This window comes from Thermobia domestica, chromosome 12 (genome assembly GCF_964235325.1).
Source record: "Thermobia domestica chromosome 12, izTheDome1.hap1.1, whole genome shotgun sequence".
Lineage (NCBI taxonomy): Eukaryota > Metazoa > Arthropoda > Insecta > Zygentoma > Lepismatidae > Thermobia > Thermobia domestica.
In genome coordinates, this window is record NC_137465.1 from 172,978,709 (window position 1) to 172,994,015 (window position 15,307).

The following is a 15,307-nucleotide window of genomic DNA, read 5'->3' on the forward strand; positions in this document are numbered from 1 at the left end:
TTTTCCTCCTGCCTTTCCTTCTATCAACATGATGATCCAATCGGAGTGCCAAATAAGATGGGCCAAGCATGCTGTTTCTTCTTTTTCCTATTATCTTCATAATTGGTCGTCTTTCATTAGCTTCCTTTAGTACGTCTTCATTCCTTTTCCTTTCGGTTCATGATATGCGCAGTATTGCGCACTAACACCACATTTCAAATGCTTCCAGCTTGGATATTTCAACTTTCCTCAATGTCCACGTTTCTGATCCGTAAAGCGCCATGCTCCATACCAGAGTCTTAATAAATCGTTTTCGAACTTCAACTACACATTTCTTGATGTTAGCAGTCCTTTTTTCCTATTGAGTGCTTGTTTAGCCTGTGCCATTCTGGAACTTACGTCTTTTTTACTTCATACGTTCGAGGATATTAGACTTCTTAAACAGGAAAACGTCTTAACGTCTTCGATTTTCTCCCCCTCTAGCCAAACGTTTGCTTCTTCTTGTCCACCTCTTCTGCACTTTGTCATTTTTCTTTTCTTCTTATTTTTCTTCATTTTGCATGTTTTTTCCAGTTGGTCGTTCAAGCTTGAAAGTCTTCCTGTAAGTTATTTTCGTTCTCCGCTACCAGTGCTATGTCATCAGCAAATCTTATTGTGCCGAAAACCTGGCCATTTACTTCTACGCCTTTCTCGTTCTCATCAAAGAATTCTTTCATAGCCCGTTCTATGCAGACATTGAATAAGGGAAGTGAAATTCAACATCCTTGCCTTACTCATTTACTTATTCTTGCTTCCTTCTGATTTCTTTCTACAACAGCTATCTGGTTCTTGTAAAGTATATATATATATATTTGTCTCTGTAATCCATCTTCAGATTCGTCTACGCTCTGAACATGAAATTCCAAACAACGTTTGCAAAAGCTTTTTCTATATCTAGAAATACTATCACAATTGGTATTTATTCTGATGTGCTGTTCCATGATCAACCGTAGACTCAGTATTGCTTCCTTTGTCCCCCTTTTTCACCTGAATCCAAACTGGTCCTCCGATAGCCGTTCTTCGATTTTCCCTGATGCATGGGAAAGCAAACTTAACGTTATGTGTTCTTCGCATTTAGGTGCGTCTTTTCTCTTCGGGATAGGGACCAATATGCTTTTCTCGAAGTATCTTGGTAGTTTTCCCGAAATGTACATTTCATTAATAAGATTAAATAGTTTTTTCTTTGTTCGTATTCCTACATTCTAAATCACTTTCGTTGGTATTTGGTTTATTCCTGGTGCTTTACCATGTTGCATTTTCTCCAAAGTATTGGCAAATTCGCACTGTAAAATTGATAGTCTTAATTCATTTCATCGACGCCTTCTTCCTTTTCTATCTCTTCTTCGTTCACTCTGCCTGCTTTGTAAAGTTCTTCCATGTATTCCTTCCATCTTCTTGTAAGAGAGGACAAACTTTTTTTTTTTTTTTTTTTTTTTGACATGAGTTCAGCGTTCCGAGAATAGGTTCTATGTCCTCTCTTAATCCTCTATTAAAACTAAAAGTAGTAGATATCAACCATTTCCGGCTTTAATTTTGATAGCCAAAAAGCTAAAACGGTAATGCGAGGGTCAATTCAAAAGTCTTGCACACATCGCATGCGCGACTGTTTGAGTGGTGTGATCAAGTTAGATTTTATGCCAGTTGTGAGTCAGAGTTAGGGCTTGACGGTTGTGTCTGTGTTTGCTGGTTCGCATGGCTGTGTTGTGAGAAATTCAATGTTAAAATGGAAGGCGAACCCAAGTCAGGTGGATTAAACATCGTGACCAGCGTTTCTATATCAAAATCGAAACTCTACGTGAAAAGAATTGAACTGAAATTTACAATGTTTTGCGAGGAATTTGTGGAAACGGTGTAGTGGATCATGGCGCTGTATCACAATGGTCAACTCTTTTCCGTGAAGGTCGTGTAAGCACTGCGGACAACCCAAGTAGTGGAAGACCATCCACTGTAACAGACTACATCCATGAGATTATTGTGAATGACATTTTGAGATAGGATCGACGAAAACATACGGAGAAATTGCATATGAGGCCAGAATGTCTGTCACTTCAGTTTATAGTATCATTACTGAAAAGTTAAAGATGAGGAAATTCGCTGTCAGACGTGTTCCCCATGATCTGAGTGAAGAGCAAAAAGGTTGAATTTATGATGATCTTCTTATATGACATGAATGGAGTGATAGCTACAAATAGAGTACCACAGGGGACGTTTGTACTACAAGCTGTTTCTGCAAAATGTTTTGGGTCCGAAATTTCGCCAAAGAAGGCCTGTCATTCTTGCAGTTGGTATTCTCGTTTTGCATGATAATGTAAGACCCATACTATCCTACAAGTGAGGGAAACACTCGACAAGTATGGATGGGAAATACTTGACCACACACCATATAGCCCTGATTTGAGCCCACCAGACTTTGATTTGTTTCCCAAATTGAAGGAAACACTCCGTGGAAAACGTTTCGATACAATTGACGAAGCTTTTAGTGAGTAACTCGAGTGATCAGACAGCTCAACAATGAAGGTGCCCTATCCGGAGTACAGAATTTTCCAAAACGTTGGGAACTTGTTATAAGCAAGAATGGAGATTATATTGAAGACCTGTAAAGGTATTTTGTACAATAAATTATTTACTTCCGTAATATAAAGCTAACCAAGGAAGTTCTGTCGCTTTTTGCGGAGGTCTGTGTTCACATGGCCCTCACACCATGAGTTGAATGCGAATGGAGATAAGGCGAAGGTCAGTTGTTGGTGTGGGTATATCCAACACACTACGTGGTTCTGGAAGTTCAGTTACACCGTGAAATTGCGTAAGGACGGAGTAAACCTGCGACCTCCACAGAGCGTCATAAAGGCGTGTATGCTGTACGAGTTCAAATTGAGGTCAAAGGTCGCTGCAGCGGAGCGGAAGATATGCCAGATCTTTGGTGAAGGTGTCCTGACTACGCGGACAGTGCAGTGGTGGTTTAACAAGGTTAAGGATGCTGTCGAAACACTCGAAGACGCACCACCTGCCGGAAGACAAACACATGTACGAAATGAAGATCTTCAGCAGCAATTGAAGCGAACAGTGTTCAGACATGTGGAGAACTGGGACTACAATTTAGTGTGAGTGAAGAAACCATTCGGCAGTACCTCCATCAACTTGGTAAGAATTACAAGTTGGGTCGGTGGGTCCCACATGATTTGATTCTGAGCCAGAAGGCAACTCGAGCAGACACCGGTGTTTCTTTTGCTGTCTCGTCTGAGGAAGGAGACATTTCTGGACAGGGTGTTGACATGTGATGAGAAGTGGGCCTGTACGGCGCCACGGCGCCGTCATCATTGGTTAACATCCACGAACCGGTTCCAAAACAGCCGAAAATAGTACTGCACCAGAAGAAGGTCCTCCTATATGTTTGGCGGACTGCTCGCGGCTTCGTACATCGGGAACTGCAACCAGATGATCAGAGCATCAATGCAACTGTGTACTGTCAACAGTTGAGCAATGTTCAAGAAAACCTCAAAACTCTGGAACCAGCACTTCTGAATCGTAAAGGGGTCCTCCTGTTACAGGACAACGCTAAACCCCACATGGCTAGGATGATCCTGAACACCATTCTACGCCTCGGATGGGAAACGCTATTGCATCCGCCATATTCCCCCGGACATTGTGCCGCCCGACTATCACCTGTTCCATTCCTTGGACAATCACCATAGAGGATGCCAGTTCAAATCCGTAGTAGAGATGCAAAATGCACTTGATACATTCTTCGCTTTACGACCCACCAAGTTGTACTGTAATTGAATCTATTGCCTTTCAAAACGTTGGCAGAAGGTCGTCGATGCTGATGGGGACTATTTTTGATCTTCCAGGTACGTCTTAGGTGATATATGGATGTTCGGAAGTGGTGGGTGGAAAAGCGAGAGAACTCTCTTGGTTACCTTTATATCTTCCAATATATAGAACTTTTGAAATGATTCTTGTTAGATAGCAAGAAGCAGTTTCTTTAAATGGATTCAGCGTCCCAAGAATAGGTTCTCTAACCATCTATTCTAGATGAAAGTGGTAGAAATCAATCGTTTCCCGTTTCAGTTTTCGATCAGCACTGAAAATGGTAATAGATAGCGAGAGATGATTTTACGATGTGCATACAACCACCTAAAGAACAAATGTAATGTCAACTCTTCTTTCTCTATTCAAACAGAAAATTATGGGATGTTACGATTTCAGGTTTTAATACTGATCTCCCTAGAAACAAACGTTAAAAGATATTGAGAAATGATTTTTAGGTATGAATTCAGTGTCATAGGAATAGTTTGCATGTCTTCCCTTAGCTATCTATTCAAACCGGAAGTGGTAGAAATCAGCCATTTCTGTTGCAAAATTCGTTTCCCGTTGAGCAAAGTCGGCAAGAGATAGGGAGAATATTCTTGTATGGGTGAGTTTCTCGCAATATAATCTTAACAGAATCTGCAAATAACCTTTCATTTAACGCGGCCGGTATGCTGGGATGTTCTAACTAAGATCAACATACTCTCTATGGATATATAGGCTATTATATAATGCGATTTCTGTTCTCATCGAAAGATGTATGCAGGGTATTCTTAATTTCATCAGTGTGTATTCAATAATTAAGCTCGACAATTTGAATTGCATAAATTAACAAATTCCATGAGGTCACGCATTACATAAAGTGATTATCCCCTTATGCTTCATAATCATTTCCCTAAATTCTCCCGCTCCCGCTCATCCCAACAGCAGTATCTCTTTTAGACTTACTTTTTGGTTCTTACCTCAAATATCCTCGTCCTATAGGAACAATTCTTCTTGAAAGTCTTGTTCTTGTATAAAATTTTAATAGAAATCAATTAGTTTCTAGCACGGGAGGGCAAAACTGTTTTTTAAAAATAAAAACTGGAAATCGGTTCCTTTCTAGAAAACTAATCGAAAAAATAAACATTTCGGTCTTCTTCAAAACCAGCGCCGTAACTTAGATCTTTTCTTCTGGCGGGGAGGAGGAGGGCGAGCAGTCCTATTTGGGCGGCCTAGAAAAAGTGGTTTTGGGCCCTCCAGCAAAATTCGACAATAGGCCCCTTCTTTTTCATCTTTCTCTTACTCTTTGTGGGCTTCCGGGGTCTGTGGGCCCTCCCGCACGCCTCTGGACCCGTTCCATATCTGACAAATTAATTAAGGAGACAATATTGACAAATCTCAAAGCCATATGAATAAATATTGTTTCTAAAGCCTCTAATAGTAGACATTTTTACTGAAACGGTCCTACGACTTATTTTTATTTATCTTTTGTGTGCTGTTTTCTTTATGTAATGTAGTGGACCTGTTTGATGTTTCACTTATAATTTTATGTTCGTATAGTATATGGAGTAAGGAAATTTTGTCTTAAAGTGGGCCCCTTTCGAACGGCGGAGAACCCCTCCTGCCCCCACAAGTTACGGCCCTGTTCAAAACCGTTTCGTTTTAAACCAAAACTGGTTTCAACTTTCTCAAATCGGTTCGAAAACCGGTATCGGTTACTTCAAAAACCCGGTTCAGTTTTGCAATAAAATTACTTTTTTTTTTTAAAGAATGTTTGGTTGTTTAACACAATATCAATTTTTCAAATTTGAAACTTATTGCCCATTGTTCATATATGAATGCAATAATAGCATATCAAATTTTTAAACATATTTAATAAATTCCCTTTGAATCTTCTCTATTTTCTTCAGTGTACTCTGGCCGCAGAATTTCAAACCACAGATGCATACTCTAATTATTATTAGACCATAGTAGTAGTAATAGTAGTAGTTGTAATACCATTATGATTGTACAGTCACGAAAGAAAGTATTCTTCAGTTGACAAAAATTCTTTTCTTAATAACTCAACAATAAATTAACCTATTACAGTACCGATTTCGGCAAGTTATCAAATTATAACTATCCTATGAATAAAAAAAAATCAAATTAATTCATTTGTTTCCGAGTTATTGGCAAAAGAAAATTTGTCAACTGTCAAATACTTTCTTTTCCGTGTGTACTTCTGAGCTATCCAATATTTCTGGCAACGCTTGTGGTGGGGCATTGCAACCTCTAAGAATTGTAAAGAATTTATAATTCTTTACATCGACAACAATAATTTCCTTTACTCTGAAGTATACAAAGGTATCAGTCGCAATAGACATTAAACTTAAGTTTGCTAATATTGAATCTGGAATATGTATTTGCTGTCATTCAAAGTTCATTGTTTTCAAGTACTAAGGAAATAAAAGAATTGAGGTTTAAAAAGTTAAAAATGTTATTTTCAACTTTTTTTTTTTAGATGTAATAACTGTTAATAAATTTACTTTCACCACTGGTCTATCCCACAGGACTTTGGTGACGACAAAGAAGAACACTAACTGACTTAATTTTTCTCTCTCGGCTTCTGCATAACAAACTTGACTGTCCAGCGCTGTTACAAAATCTATTTATTCAAGCCCCGTCCCTCAAAACGCGTGCAAAAAAATAATAACATATTCTTTTGCCGGAAAGCAAGAACAAACATACTGTATGTGTCACCTACTTGGAGAATTAGTGCTGCTTACAATGCAATAAGTAAAGAAAATGTGTTTTTGGATATATTCAGTAACAAAGAGCGTCACTTCAGGAACCAAGTTTTTGAAATCCTATGATTCATGGCTATTTGTACACTTAATGTATTTTATTTGTCTTGTCGTGTTATTATGTATTTATTTATGTATGTATTTAAACTTATTTATCATCATTACTCTTACTGGTTAACTGGACATAAACACTAATGTTAACCTTCTGTAACTGGAGTTTTATACTCTGTTGAGGGTACAAATACAAATAAATAAATAAATAAATTATGGATATGATTTCCGGTGGAAGATCTTTGAAATTTGAATGCATTATGATGATTCGTATTTTACTTTAAACTTTAGGTCCGTGTCTCACATAGAGTCGGTGGTAAAAAGGGACTCTAAACTTGAACTAACCAACCAATCATCGTGTGTAAGTGTGGGAATTAAATGCACCTTGACTAGTAAATTTGAAAATAGTGAATCACGATTAATATTAGGAATTATATTTCCGGGCTTTCGTCATCTATGACTATGTTAGCCCATGACGTATGAGAGATGAGATCTCTCGGCGATCCCACTACTCGGGGTAATTAAGGAAGGAGAAAGGAAGTGGGAAAGAAGCAAGCGACCTGGGACAATTATATCAGATATCATCACTTCATTTGCTTGCTGTGAATGAGGAAAACCCAGGAAAGCCTCATTCAGGATGAAGCTTTCTACAATTTTTTCGACTGAGCATCCCATCGGAAGTCAAACCCGGAATCGCTCGCACTAAAGGCGAAAGCGTTAGCTACTACGCTACGAGGGGTCACAAAAGTAGTGAATCACGAGTAAATGTCGTACATCGACCACCCCCTTAAATTGACCTCTGATATTCTTTAAACAAAAAGACTATTTATTTTTCTTTATGAGGTGGTGAAACGCACTTTATTAACCTAAGAATAACACATGTTTCTAATAAAATGTGTTGAACCGATCGAGGTTAACAAAATACAGAGGAAAGCCCTCAGATATGTTGTGTTTGGGAAGTAAAAGAAGCCTATCTTGTTGCCCAGTGTCATCTAACGACGAAACATGAAAACAACCATTTGTAGTGCTTTCTGTATTTTTGTCTTTTTTGTGCGACTTTTTCCTGCAGCCTCAACAATCTTTAAGATATTCTGAACACATAGACACGATTCTTTTCTTCAGAATTCAGTCCTCAGTCACATACCCAGGACTCTTTGAGGTCAATGAGGGAGAGAGAGAGGAACTGTTCGATTCTCCCCAAGTCTTTTCTCCCTTTCCCACCACTTTCACTTGCCCCATACTACCTTGTTCTAGTTTTTTTCTTCTTTTTTCGCCCTTCCTCATTTTTTGCCACTCAGAGAGCCCCTGGGTAAGCGCAGTCAATCGTCCCATATTGGCCGCAATTTTCCCCACTATTGCACAAACTGAAAGTCGAAGAAAATGGCGCCAATCAAGTTGGCTCTTGATTTCGTTTTAAACTGTGCTGTAGTCGACGGCTGATAACTCAATTATTCGAGAGAAGAGGCAGGAAAAAGACCGCAGCTCACTAAAATAGAGACTTTTCCACTGCTTCTCCTTCAGCTACTATTTCCACCCCAGTTAGAAATACCTCACACCACTACTGAACTACGCTTTGCAGTCTCTCTTTCTTTCTCCTACTTCTTCTAGATATTTTCTGTTGCTTCTTTCTATCAATGTTGCCAACCTTTCAATATTTATCAAGTCATTTTAACTGTAATTTTTCTTTCATCATCTGTGGTCTATGATTTAAGGACAGTCTACCAATGAACGAATATTTTTTCAACTCAACATTTTTCTGTCCTTTGCTTTGATTTTTTTTACCAAGACTTCTCGAAAATTAAGGAATAATTTTCTACGTAAATTGCGTCTACGTATTGCGTAAATTGCGTGTATTGCGTCTACGTAAATTTTTAGTAAGTACAATATACTGTTTCCTGAACAACTCAATATCTTGAAAATGAAATCTATAAGTTTTAAATCTTATAGTTAACTCTTTAGATCCTTACTTGTTTAAAGGATTTTTGGATTCTTTGAGTTTAACGTCCCGTTCAGCAGCGAGGCTATATGAGACGTGGACCTACTGATTAACGTGGAATCCGAACCACATGAGCTCCCGCCGGGAATTGAACCCGGGTCTCCCACGCCATAGGCGCGTACGCTAACCGCTTAGCCACGAAGGAGCTCTTACTTGTTGAAAGGAGTTCATGACAAAAAAAAAAAAAAAACATGAAGTAACATGATAGAAAAGTTTGAAATCTTTTTAAGTTTTACGTCCCACGGTTATGCCGGCTAGGCTAAAGGAGACGGTGATGATGAGAAATAAATGAAATGGTGGGATGAAGAAAGTGGAAGGAAACGGGAGAACCCCAAGAAAACCCACGCCCACGGTGCTTGTCCACTACAAAGTTCACTTTTCGCGAGCTGGGATCGAACCCAGGACCCCATGAACCAGAGGCGAACGCTCTATCATTGAGCCACAACGCCCCCCAGCAGAGTTTGTGAAATTCTGTTGAGAATGTTGAGATTCATGTACTGCAAAGCTTTGTGTTACGTAACGTAATGTATTGATCTTTATTTCCAAAATCCGACTTATTCATTTCTAGTTAAAAAGAATTTATTTTTAACAGAAAGTGATATTTCTATGATATTTATACTCTGAAAATTCCATATCAATTTGAATTTTCTAAATATATTTCTCTCCTGAAGATGTTGCTCATAAAACTAACATAAATATTTCTTGTTGAAGAGCTTCGAAGCAGAAACCCTTACACGGTCAACCATTTCTTAAGACGCGATTTTATTGCCTTTTAATTGCTCTCCTTTCTAAGTCTTCCAAGTCAGAACTTCGTTTAATTCAACGTCCAACTGTTATGTCCTGTTGGCTAAAGGAGTCCTAACTGAATGAAATAGTTACGAAACAATTTGATGACATTTGAAGATTGAAGGAAACGGAAGAAAACTTACGAGCATGATGTTCACCACAAACCTTTATGACCTGGGATCAAACAACGGATCTCTCTCAACAGAGACCAGCACTCTTTCATTGAGCCAGGTGTACCTCTTAACTTAATGGTACTGAAACAAACTTATGAAATTATCTGTTTTCGCTAAGATGACTGTCCTAAGTCAATCCAGAACTATAATAAAAATAACAAATGACAATGCTATTTATGTTTATTGTATGCTCGGGCTGTCTAAGAAATAAAACTTGAGACTGTCCTTTGGAAAGCTTGTGAACTAAGAGACAAGAGTTGAGGCTGTCTCTTCTCGGAGAGGCTTGTGAACTAAGAGACAATGGTTAAGGCTATCTCTTCTTGGAAAGGCTTGTGAACAAGAGACAAGATTCGAGACTGTCTATTCTAGGAAAGGCTTGTGAACTAAATGACAAGAGTTGAGGCTCTATCTTCTTGGAAAAGCTTCTGAAGTAAGAGACTAGTGTTGAGGCTGTCTCTTCTTGGAATGGCTTGTGACCTAAGAAGAAAGAGTTTAGGCTGTTCTTTTTCTTACAACGGCTTGTGAACTAAGAGACAAGAGATTAGGCTGTCTCTTTTTGGAATGGCTTGTGAACTAAGATACAAGAGTTGTAATTATCTCTACTTGGAACAGCTTGTGAACTAAGAGACAAGAGTTGAGGCAGTGTCTTCTTAGAATGGCTTGTGACCTAAGAAGCAAGAGTTTAGGCTGTTCTTTTTCTTACAACGGCTTGTGAACTAAGAGACAAGAGATTAGGCTGTCTCTTTTTGGAATGGCTTGTGAACTAAGATACAAGAGTTGTAATTATCTCTACTTGGAACAGCTTGTGAACTAAGAGACAAGAGTTGAGGCAGTGTCTTGTTGAAATGACTTGTGAACTAAGAGACAGGAGTTTAGGTTGTCTCTTCTTGGAAAGGCTTGTGACCTAAGAAGCAAGAGTTGAGGCTGTCTTTTCTTAGAACTGCTTGTGAACTAAGATACAAGAGTTGAGGCTGTTTGTTCTTGGAAAGACTTGTGAAAATAATGTCTTGTCTAGGAAGCTGTATACGCTTTTATTGGAAGAGCTCTTTCTAGTCTCGTGGTGGAATCTACTTCGTATCATACGCATAAGAAATGAATTTATATTAATTGATTTACTGGTATTTAGTCCTTTGTGAGTAATGTTGCATACTAGTTGAGAAATTAAGTTTTCTCATCGTCGTCTCGTAAATATTGGTATAATTATTGTATCCTCTTGATGCTCGGAGAATTTTTCGTCTCGATTCTTGAAAATATATTCTCATCTTGTCTGGTTTTGTAAATTTATGTACAAACTATGTGTTTTGATTTTAAAACTTATGTTTAAATGTTACAGAAATCTTATTCAGTTTCTCCAACAGAACTGACATTTTGATTTTCATGAAACAAATTAATGATGATATTTTTGGTTTTTATTTATGTTTCATGGTTTCATTACTGTTTACGTATACATTCATCCATCTCTCCTCCGACCAGACCAGATCCTGCTCGACTTCACTGATCTCACGAGGAGCGATACGACAGTGCGTCTAAGGGGTTGGTTTTCTTGTAATAATTGAAAACTATAAAGATTATTTTCCGGAGTGAAAAACAGAACAATATAAAACACATCTAAATGATCTTGCTGTAGGAAATTTACAAAGTAGGGCAGTGGTTCCCAAACGTTTTGACTGACGACACACTTAAATGAATGTCATAATACACTTATTTTGTTTTATGCAGTGGTACTTCAATATTCGAATGTCTCGAAGCTGATAAAAATTCGAGTTATCTAGTTTTTCGGGTAATTAGGGTTCGAGTTATCAAGGTGCCCACAACACAAAATCGAGACATTGAGATTCCGCGTTCCTCATGAAAAGTAAATATAAAACCTCTATAACTCGAAGTACTAGACCAGAGATTAAATATACGAATTTTTATCAATCATATTCCTTCTATAAGATTCACGATCTCTTTTACCACATGAACTAAAGTAGAGGACCTACCACTCATGGAAAGATGGAGTGGGTCAGGTGGGTCAAATTATGAGAGTGGGCCGTGGGTCAACACTTTGTGACCCTCTATAAACCACCACCTCCACGACTCACTCTGACCCACTCTATCCACTCTTATAACGAAACTTCTGGGCTTCTTTGGATATTATGTTATAACAAAAGTACTGGAAGCAGATATTGAAGCACATGTGTCCAGGCCCGTATCCACGGATGGTCTAGGGGTAATGGGGCCCCCGAAGTTTTTGTGGCCCCCTCAAAATTTTCACGGTAGGCTAGCAAATGAACTATAATATGGTGATGAACTATAATATGGTTGGATCGGAGCCTCCCTAAATTCTACCGCCCCCCCCCCTACATTTTTGGGCTGGCTACGCGCCTGCATTTGTCCCATTAGTTAGATTCCGGATTCACATTCCGAATAACGCATCGCATGTCGCTCGAAATAAAAGGATTAGTGATGCTTAATATTTAGCTAATCTTCAACAAATAAATGTTCCGTTACAAGGAAGTTTTCAAATATCGTATTTATAAGTGGAATAATGTGAGGTAAGTAGAGGTCCTAGAATTTCATTCTCTTCGGGCACTTTTTTTTCTAAAAAGATTGCTCTTCACGTAGCAATTTGCAAAACAAAGTTTTTGCATCGAAATTTATAATTGTTGCAAAAGCATGCTCGGCAAAAATGAAAATGGAAATTACTTAATTTACTGTTTTACTTGGACATGACCTAACAATTTTTGTATAGGAAAAATATGAATGGTAATGAAAACATTATTAGAGGTAAAGTAATGACTGTTTTTAAGTAACTAACTTCGTCATTCTATTAGTTACTTAAAACTGCAACTCGTTTTGAATGCGTCCTTCCATATGGAACTTCTTATTAAGTACTGAATATGTACGGCCGTCAAGAAACGGGAAAGAAGAATATTGCAGTTCACGAATTGAAGTTATAGGCCATTTTTATGGTGAAAAGACAATAACTTAATTTTGACACAAGTATTATTAATTTTCTAACACCTATACTGTATATTCCAGTCAAATTATGTCCAAATTATTATTTTTTTGTTGTTGTTGTTTCTAAAAGTTGTAAGCGGAAGACTTCTTTTCTTTCTCCATTTTTGTAAAAAAAAAAAAAAAAAAAAAAAAAAAAAAAAAAAAAAAAAGAGAGAGGGACTGCCAAAAAAACATCTGGGGCAAAGCTATAAAATAACCATACAGATGTGCCGATATCAACCTGTATTCAGTAGTAAGTACCAGTACTGATCGGTACTAGTTATTACTTAATAGCCATACGGTAGTTTAAATAGTGTGGTAGTTAGGATTTCGAATTTTGAAGTATTCTCGGGAGCCAAGTACTCGATAGAAAAGTATCTCTGCCTGTTGTATATTGAATTATATGTAAGGTAAAGTTAAATCAAAAGATTAATGGTTTTTTCTTCTTTTTTTAAAGAAAGATGCAAGGCTTTATTTACAAAAAATTAAAGACAAGAGATATAAAAATGAACCAACTTTCTAACATTACGCAGGAAACCAATACGTTAAACTTGGAATTCTAAAGTGACAGCATTTAATACACTAAGATGAAAAACATAACTTACTGTAAAATGAATATCGGTTGTCCAGCCATGTCCGAACCGCTGAATTCGAATTAGCAATCTGATTGAATTTGGGATGAATTCTGGATGATGCCTAATGTTTCTCGTATCATTTTATATTTGATGATTTACATCATTCTGAGCCTGAGGTTCTGTATAATAGTCTTGTTTTTTCTTTTTCTCCCAACGACTTTCAACACTACGTGATTGCCTGAGAACCTTATTAGTTAAAGACAATTTAACACTAAAATTTTTAGAAGTTTTTTTTCCTTGTTCTATCTAGAATTCCATTCCCTAATAAATGAAGTGTTTTTATACATTTTTAATACAATTGCTATTCCCTAAAACTACACAAAAATAATAATGGTTATTTAAATAACTTTAACATTGGCGTAAGAAATAAAACTTCTTAATATGTTTTATAGAATATGATTATTTTTTTTAAAAAACTCAGTTCTTAAAATTTCATTACATTATTGTGAGATCTTAAACAAAGGGATGTAAGTGGGCATGAAAACTGATGAATCACATGGTACCTATACGCATAAGAAATGATTATGTTTAAACACGAATAAAGCTCAACTGTTCAAATTGATAGAATTAAGACTAGTTTCAGGTGGAAGGTAAAAGAGGGAGGAAAGGAGAGATCAATAAAAGAATAGGAATGAGCACTAGCCTCAAATGTTTCGTCTCAGATGATGAATAGACTCCTATCTACATTTTCCCACTTCCTGGCTGGAAATCGAAAAAAAAAAAAATACATGAACTTGACGTCTGAATTGGAATCTCGTCAAAACAGCCAGAGGCGATAAATAGAACTCCAAGGTGTGCAGAACTCTCGATCACTGCATGATGGTCTGGACACTCTCCGTGGATTGTGTCAGTGGCGTTAAACCTTGTTGTCTGTAATCCGAGCGCTTGGAGTAGGGTCGTCCCCAATTGGGTTTGCTGTTCGTCTCTTCGATATTGCACCTCTGAAGAATTCACAACGACTACCACTAGAAATGTGTCCCCTGTGGTTTTGTTGAAAGAGCAGGCATTGACACTATCGTTCATTCAACCGAGAAATTCTTGCAATACTGAAAGGGATCTAATGTGGATAGAAAAGGACATTAATCTTACTTTTATTGGTTAATTTAGAATGACAAAGTAAATATGATGGCCGTCTGAGAATATACACGCATAATGAAAAAAAAAATTAAATGAAATTTTTGAGTTTTACGTCCCACGGTTATGCCGGTTAGGCTAAAGGAGACGGTGATAATGAGAGATGAATGAAATGAATAATGTGGGAGGAAACGGGAGAGCCCCGAGAAAACCCACGCACACGGTGTTTGTCCACCACAAAATTCACTTGGCGGGAGCAGGGTTTGAACCCGGGACCCCAAGCACCAGAGGTGAACGCTCTACCACTGAGCCACCGCGGCCCCTACGCATAATGAAATCTTCTGTATCTGAATTAATGAAAAATTTTAAATAATTTGTTTTTTAGAATGATTTAAAGAGTCCACTTGATTTGCTTTTACTTTTTTACACAGTGGGGCAGTAACATGTATGATTTTAGGTGCTGCTGCACAATACAGATTTCAAACTATTTTTTTCTCATGGTTGGCAACTTTGAATTTTCTTCATCGTCACTTTCTCTGTACAATCTATCGTATTCTATCTTTCTCGTTTTCTTTCTATCATGTACTGTAGAGATGTATGTGTGTGTGCGTTCTGCAATCCTTAAAGACCCAATCCTTCCTTTTCTCTTCAAAATTCTTTCTTTTCAGTTTTACTAAAACCTGATTCAGTTACTACTACTACAACAGTACGTCTATCTCCAAGTATGCAGCAATCCATCTATTCCTTCCTTACCTATTCTTTTATGGTCTCTGTATAGCTAACTGGGAGTTTCTGCTGCTGGTTACTGATTTTTCTTAGGACTTTAAAGACTCTTCCCTACTTTCTTCTGGGAACGAGGGAATAGAAAACTTTCTACGATAGAGAGAAAAAGTGAGAGAGGGAGAGAGAAAATTGCGGACCTGGTATTTTCAGTGAAGAGGGCCCTCTTTAGAATATAAGTAAGGACTTTTAGAGCAAAAAGAAGGAATACAGAAAGATTTTCGTAGTGTTGCAATGAAT